This window comes from Rattus norvegicus, chromosome 9 (assembly GCF_021556685.1).
Source record: "Rattus norvegicus strain SHRSP/BbbUtx chromosome 9, alternate assembly SHRSP_T2T, whole genome shotgun sequence".
Lineage (NCBI taxonomy): Eukaryota > Metazoa > Chordata > Mammalia > Rodentia > Muridae > Rattus > Rattus norvegicus.
In genome coordinates, this window is record NC_141542.1 from 96,879,773 (window position 1) to 96,887,169 (window position 7,397).

The window sequence follows — 7,397 nt, forward strand, 5'->3', positions numbered from 1 at the left end:
ACTGAACCCTGATATCACTGATTTAGCTGGCGTGGCCGGCCAAAGCCTCTGGGGATCTGCATGTGTTTGCTCTTCCCTAGCTTCAGGGTTCCAGACCTAAATCATCATGCCCAGCTTTTACATGAGTATCATGGGTCAGAACTCATGCTTGTATGACAAGAACTTTATTGAACCATTCATATCCCTAGCTCCAAGAGAAAAGCTCCCATAATCGTAACAGTTCCTACATTGTTCAAAAGTTAAAGTGCAGAGTCTTTGCTCAGGACAAAGCTAAGGTTGTAGCTGCTGTGTGTCTCTAGGAAACAAGAAAGAATCCACATCAATCTATAAGGCAAGGCACAGAGGAAACCACCCCATGTTAAGAGGAAGACATAGACTAACAAACATCAGATCAAAGCAAAGTGAAAACCTAGCAGGGCAGGCATCGCACATCTCTGACTTCCTGTGCACATCAACCAGTAAACTGATACTTTATCAGAGTGACTTTTTTCACCTCCAAAATCTGATTCCTTGGCCTACTCGATTTACCAGATTATTCAGTTAATTACCTGCCCCTCTCCTCAGGATTGCTCCAGGCCCAAATAGAGCAATAGAATGTCAAGCTTCACTGGTATAAAGTAGCCAGTGTGGGAACTAGGTTGGAAATGCCCTCAAGGGTGATAACAACTTCACTTGAGGACTTTCCTTGTAGCTTGGCTGGTCTGTAATTGACAGTCAGTGTGGGAAGGAGGTCTTTTTCAAGAAGACTGCAACTGAGGAGAAAGGGCCAGGAGTTAATTGAAACTGTTAAAAGATACCTTGGGCTTTAAACAAAAGAAAAAAGTTCTCACTGTATTATAGTTTAAAAGTAGGCTTATCACATAATTTTTTAATGAAGAAGAGCTTTGGGACCATGTCCAGCATCATTCGGCATCATTCATTGCTTAAATCTTTGTCAGTTGCTGAACAAAAGGCTGAAGTCGTCTTGTGCAGGATTTAAGCTGCAGAAAAGGATATTGGACCGTTGACAGAAAATGAGGTTTGTGTGATGTAAACAGGGTTGTCCCTAATTCCCTGCCCAGGCTTGGATTCTGAATGCATTTCTACTTTCATTATCCTTGAAGGTAAAAACACATCCTGTTCCTAATGTTGCTTCTCTCAGAACAATTACCTCCTCAGCACTTCCTGGCAGTTGGATACTCTCAGTACTTTGCATAATTTAGCTCCTTAAATCTTTGAGAGAATGCTAGATTATCTTCATGTATCAGACTGAGGACCCGAGACTTAAAGAGACCTATTAATGATGCTTAAGATCTTATGGATGGGTTAGAGAGGAGGCTGTCTGATTTCAGTCTTGTGTACCTTCCATTGTAAGACTGATGTAGGGGCTCTCCTTAAGATTAATAAAAGGTTTTGGCTGCCGCAAGGATTCGTATGTCCCCGCGTGTTTTCTTGCTGGTGAGGTTGCGCGTGGGACATTTGGTGCCGAGAACCCGGGATAAAAAACGCCACACCATCGCCAGGCGCCGAGGGGAGCCTCCGTCCGCGGAGAGAATCCAGAAGCAGCAGGAATTGAGGATGCTACAAGAGTGTGCCAGCTGCCTGAGTGGCGGGTGAGACTTGCTGATCCTGGTTGCATGAAGATTCAGCTTTCGTGGTTCGGGTCTCTGGAGTCATTCCTCTGCCCTGAGAGGAAGATAGAAGATTCCCCTTCACCTTTTGTCATCACAGAGATTTTGCCGTTGCTACAGTCAGTGTTACCGCTACGTGCGTCCCGTCCCACTGTGGCCCGCTCTCTGACCCTCTGTGCACTGCTGCTTCCTGGAGAAGACTGGACTCCAGCCGTTGCTGCCTCCCTCATTTCCCTGGTGACTCTTGCTGCCTTAACTGGTCATTTTACAAACTGTAGCTTCACAGGAATGCCACCTGCGTAAAGCTGCTGTGGACTGGGGAACTTTGTCCTGGTTATACAGATCTCAAACATGTTTCCCTTGCCTGCTGGTTGTTCCAGAGAAAAATGACTGATCCTAAACTGTCCTGGAAAAGACCTTGACACTTTCGCTGCTATTGTAGCAGCCATTACTGCTGCAGACATTGTGTCTGCAGTGTCTGGAGTTATCCTCCCCCAATCTATTGTTAGACAAGCACAGTGGGTAAACTTTCTGGAGTAGTTACTAACAATTGGGGATTCTAAATTCTATTATAGGTCGGCTTGACTACAGCCCTTGGTGGTAACAGCTGAGGTGAACCAGATGAGGTGCCCGCTACTTATCGGGAGTGGCTCTGTTTGGTGCAGCCCTATGCTGTGGATTAGTGTTCATGCTATGGTTGGTTTGCAAACTCAGATCTCAACAGACACGTGACAAGGCCGTTATCACTCAAGCACTTGTGGCCATTGTACAAGGGGCCTCCCCTGGAATTTGGTTATCTATGCTCAGGAATTAGTCGGTATCTGAGTTCTCTGCTCTTGCACCCCATGGATCTGTGGATCCATTGCACTGGGATGAGAGAGACTCAATGATCCTTTGACCAGCCCTTCCACATCGCTGAGGTTTCCTCATTGCACGCGATAGGGTGATCAGGACTATTATAAAATAATATGATATAAATCAGGACTGTTATAAAATAAATAAATAGGGGGAGATGTAGAGGGCCGCAATAACATTTGCCACCACAAGATGGCGCTGGCTCCCACTGCGCCCCACGTGGAAAGCCAGGATAGCTTTCGCCATTACAAGATGGCACTGGCCTCCGCCACGCCAGCCAACTTCCTTTCAGGAAGTTAACTATGTGCAAGAGTGCCTTCGTGCCAGGTCTTTGCCCACTCCGGGGCGTGCCTAATGAGATCATGGGTAAGCAACCAATCAGGTGTGGATGTGCCATGCTAGGGTGTATATAAGCCGCGCCATGCCGGCGCGCGGCGCTCTCCATAAGATTTTAATAAAAGTTTGGCTGCCACAAAAAAAAAAAAAAAAAAAAAAAAAGACTGATGTAGGGCTGCTCTTAGGAACCTATCACCTTTACAATTTCAATGATTGTCTATCTGGAAGGTTGCCATCAGGGGTAGGTGGAGAGGGGATGAAGATGATTTAAGCCAAGGTCCCCATCTAGAGAGGCTGACATTAGCCCCTCAAAGGTGTGGCTTGAGCAGTGAGGCTTCCAAGGGCATCCTAGTTCGTTTGATATTGTGTTGAACCCAGGGTTGGAAGCCACATGCAGTTTCTGGGAGGACTGAGACTTTCCCATCTAAGCTCCAAGTTTTGGGATGCTGTTTTTCTTGGAATAGCTTCTGGAAGATCAGCTTTTTAATGTTGAGGTTCTGGATTAGAGACCAAGCTGCAGTGTGACCCTAAAAATACCAGGAAAACACTTGGGGAGCAAAAGTAGAGAGTGTTTGGGAAGACCTCTTGAATGATTGGGCTTAGAACAGGACAGAGTTGATGCCAGGGCGAGTTCCTGTTTCAAGAAGGAAAAAATGGGTAATGATGAACCAGCAGGGTGCCAAGGAGTAGTCCAGATGGGACCACAGCAGAGGTTATGACAGAGATGAAAGAAAAATAATCCTTTAGTTTGAGCAGATAACATAAAGCCACTCACTCAACAGCTAAGGTAATAGAATTAGAAAGGCTGCAACTGGCTTCCTTCGTGGATTTCCTTTCAACTGTTCCCCTTCAGCAGATTGTTTTTTCTAGCAGATTGTTGAATGGTCCAGTGATGGGAACGGAGACTGCTTTCCTCCTGAGCTGTCCATTTCTTCTCATAGTGCTCAGTGCTAAGTCTCTTATTGCAGTAGACGACGGGGCTAATTGGCTGTGATGGCTACTGTTAACTGTCAACTCGTCAGAATCAAAGAGTATCAGGGAGATAAGCTCACCCAGGAGACATGCCTCTGAGGGATTATTTTACTGGGATTAATTGAGGTGGGAAGGCTCAGGCTAAAACCGAACAGTGTCGTTCACATTCACTGGGGTTAGGGTCCTGGACTGAATACAAAAAAGAAAGAGAGCCGAGTCCATGCACCCACTCCCTTTCCTTCTCAGTAGCAGACGCAGTGTGATCCTCTGTTTTAAGCTTTTGTCTTTCTTTTACCATGGGTTCCTTGCCGTGTGGGACAGTGCTCGTAAGAACTGTGAGCCAGGTTAAACCTTTCTCCCTGAAGTTGCTCTTTCCAGGCTATTTTATCACAGCCACAGGAAAATAAACTAAGGCGTTAGCCAAAATGTTACTTCAAAAATCAAGGGTGCTTCAGAGACCGGTGCTTTCTTCTATGTAGCTATCTTAGTCTGTAGCAGTTATGCCTAAACTGAACATCGTAAGGCCAAGGGAAACAAAAAACTGGTGAGGGTTCAGGAATGCATTATGACTAAGATTGGAGATGAATGAGTGAAGCTGCGACTAGTCATTTTGTCTTTGAAGGAGAGTGGTGCTGTGTTTCTTGTGGTCTTAAGGCATAGATAGGTGTTTACATGGGTTTCAAAACTGGGAACCAATGTAGATGACAGCGTGTGTGTGTGTGTGTGTGTGTGTGTGTGTGTGTGTGTGTGCAACAGCAGTGAAGAAGAAGAGGTTAATAATTTGACAGGGAGTTGAGGAGACACAGGAGGGGCGAGGGAGAGGTGCAAATGATATAAATACAGCCACTTGTGAATATGATTCTGAGAAGGTTTAAGTAACAAGTAATTTTGAAATAACCAAGAAGAGGGAGGCAGGGGGTCAGTTGAAGATGTGACTGGAAATCTGACTTCCACAGGGAGTCAATCACCTTTTAGAAAATCCTGGAAAACAGAAAGTTGCAGCTCAAATTTCCCAGGTACTTTTAGTAATTCCAAATGATTAAGCAGAAATATGACACCTAGGAAACAGTCTTTCTTCTCTCTCCTTTTAGAAAAGGCTGTGGGAATCGCTGACGATATCTAGGGCATTAATGACAGACAGACACCGTAGGAAAAACCTCAATGACTCTTTTCTTTATCCCTGCATGATGACGAAGAGTGTTCTCTGACTATCTGTGTTTTCAAACACAGACTGAATGCATGGAGAATGTTTAATTATTGAGCAGGCATGAAGAGTCAGTCTCCTTAGGAAGAACCTGACTGAAGCTGTTCAAGGTGGTAGACAGCATGCAAGGGGTGTGTTCGGATACACTAACTGACCTTCACTGAATCCTTCCTTTTGTCTGCAGCTAAAATATTTTGAGGGAGAAGTCTCCCGAGGACGCTCTTTGTTCTTTTTTATTTTTTATTTTTTTTCGGAGCTGAGGACCGAACCCAGGGCCTTGCGCTTGCTAGGCAAGCGCTCTACCACTGAGCTAAATCCCCAACCCCCGCTCTTTGTTCTTTATGCTCAGCCTAGCACTGTGGCCCTAGGAGAGGTCCGAATCTTTAGTACAGGTTGACACACCCACATATGCCAGGATTTGATGAGAGCTAAAGATATCTGGAAGTGTTCCTGTCAATCATCTTTCCTCCTTGAACAACGGCCTTAAACTGAGCAAGGCGAGTAGTAAGTCTATTTTTCCTAGATAGCATCGAGCGGGCCAGGATGGCCGTGACCTTCTGACGTACCTGCTTCTATCTCCCGAGTTCTGGGATTAAGGCTGTGTGCTCTCGATGTCAGCTTTACGTGGTGCTGAAACTCTAGGGTCTGCACGTTAGTCAAGACAGTGCACCTCTCCAGCTCAGAAGAAGTTTGAAAACAAGATCCGCTCACGTGTTCCTGCCTTCTGTTTCTCTTTCGTGAGCTACGTTTGGCTGTGAATTAGACTATGACGTCACCGCTTCAGCTTCCCTGTTAGGTGCGATGTGGTTATGAATGCAGCTGCCTGACACAGTGTTGGCTGCGGGAGCCCTGTCCACAAGGACAATGACTCTTTAGCTTTCTAGTATACAGATGGTGTTGCTCTTTCTTGCACGGCTGTTTTTACTTTTTTTTTAATACCATATTTGTCCTCAAATACAATTTTGGTAAAAATCTCTGGGAAAGGGATTGAGGGTATTACAAGAGAAGGAAAAGCCTTTGATGCCATTGGAAGAAACTGCTCTGGCCCTGGCCAATCGAGCAACCAACCCAGCCATATCAGGACAAGGGGTTCTGGATGTGGAGGCTGCCTTGATTGTGCTCTGGGAAACTTTAGCCAACTCATGATGATTAAGTTGTCCCAGGATACATTGAAGCAGGAAATGTTTTTGAGAAACCTAATGTTTAGTAGTTATGAGAATTGAAGACCCCAAGGAAAAGGAAATGACGGGCCTGGGTTACTAAGGACAGGGACGTCCATAGAGAGTACAAGGACAAGACAGAGGAAGAAATAGATGGGTTTACTGGATTAGTGAGCAGTGGCAAGCGTGTTCATGAGGGGAGATCTCTAATAATAGAAAATTTGATCCAGAAATATTATCGGGGAAAATTGGAAGATATATGTATAGTAAAAAAGATAAAAGGATGAGTAGAAGGGTTTGGACCCTGGGAGGGGGCAGTGGATTAGTGAATTGACCTTCCTAGAAACATTGGAATATACTGATTTGACCCCCTGGCATTGCCTGTCTAAGGAAAGGAGGGTACAAGTTTTAAGAGGTAGAAGTCAGGCTTGTGAAGGAGTCCTGGGGGAAGCTGTGAGAGGAATTAGTATTGCATATGGAAAAGAGTTTGTACAGCACTGTAGAAATAGATATTTGAATGAGTTCAATAAATTGGAGGAAGAGATTCTGCAAATTTAGACAAGTTAAAAATATTGACATTACCCTGACCCGTTTAGCACCTTTCTCTTCTCTTGCCAATGCTGTAAACACAGTTTATGCCCAGATGACCTGTGATTTGGAGGTTTTTCTGAGACTTAGAAGTTAATGTGTAACTTGCTTTAGCAGACGCTGAACTGCGACTATGTGTGTACATTGTGCTTTCTGGTGACATAGGTTTATGAGGCTTTTCAGAGGAACATGATGAAAAGGGTTTTGATTATATGCTATTGTCCAACATGGAGGTGTGTAACCAATAAAATACTGAGGTAAACTCAGACAGAGAGACAGAGACAGAGACAGAGAAACAGACACTGCAAGCTGTTTCCAAGCACAGCTTCAGAACAGCAGTGAGTCACCTGCCAGCTTGTACCTGTGTCATTCATTGCCTGAGACTCTGATTCACACTGATTCAATCCCCCAATTCTCGAGAACCCCTAAACGACTGAGGCTGGCCCTCGGCTCTTCCCTCCCCAAGAAGATTTCTCCTACCACCCAACTTTTTCCCAACCCCAAATCCTTATCCTCTTGGCATCCTCTAAGATAGCTTTCCCGATCCACTTTCTTGTTTTGGATCTATGCTTGGGAAATTGTGATTAACTCAGAGATTGAAATCTGGCCTCCTAGAGCTTAGATCTGGCTCCTGTGTTTGATTTTCATAGAGTTTTCTTTTAAAGCGAACAC

The 7,397-nt window shown here is 45.0% G+C and overlaps 1 long non-coding RNA gene across 1 annotated transcript; it reads right to left on the bottom strand.

Moving 5' to 3' along the window:
- Nucleotides 1-834: 834 nt before the first annotated feature.
- Nucleotides 835-5,631, bottom strand: LOC148003803 (uncharacterized). The gene is made up of 3 exons (XR_015629677.1): nucleotides 5,544-5,631; nucleotides 1,342-1,665; nucleotides 835-980 (listed from the first exon to the last, which is right to left on the bottom strand). It is a non-coding gene; the product is annotated as an uncharacterized LOC148003803 (long non-coding RNA).
- Between the last annotated feature and the right edge of the window lie 1,766 nt (nucleotides 5,632-7,397).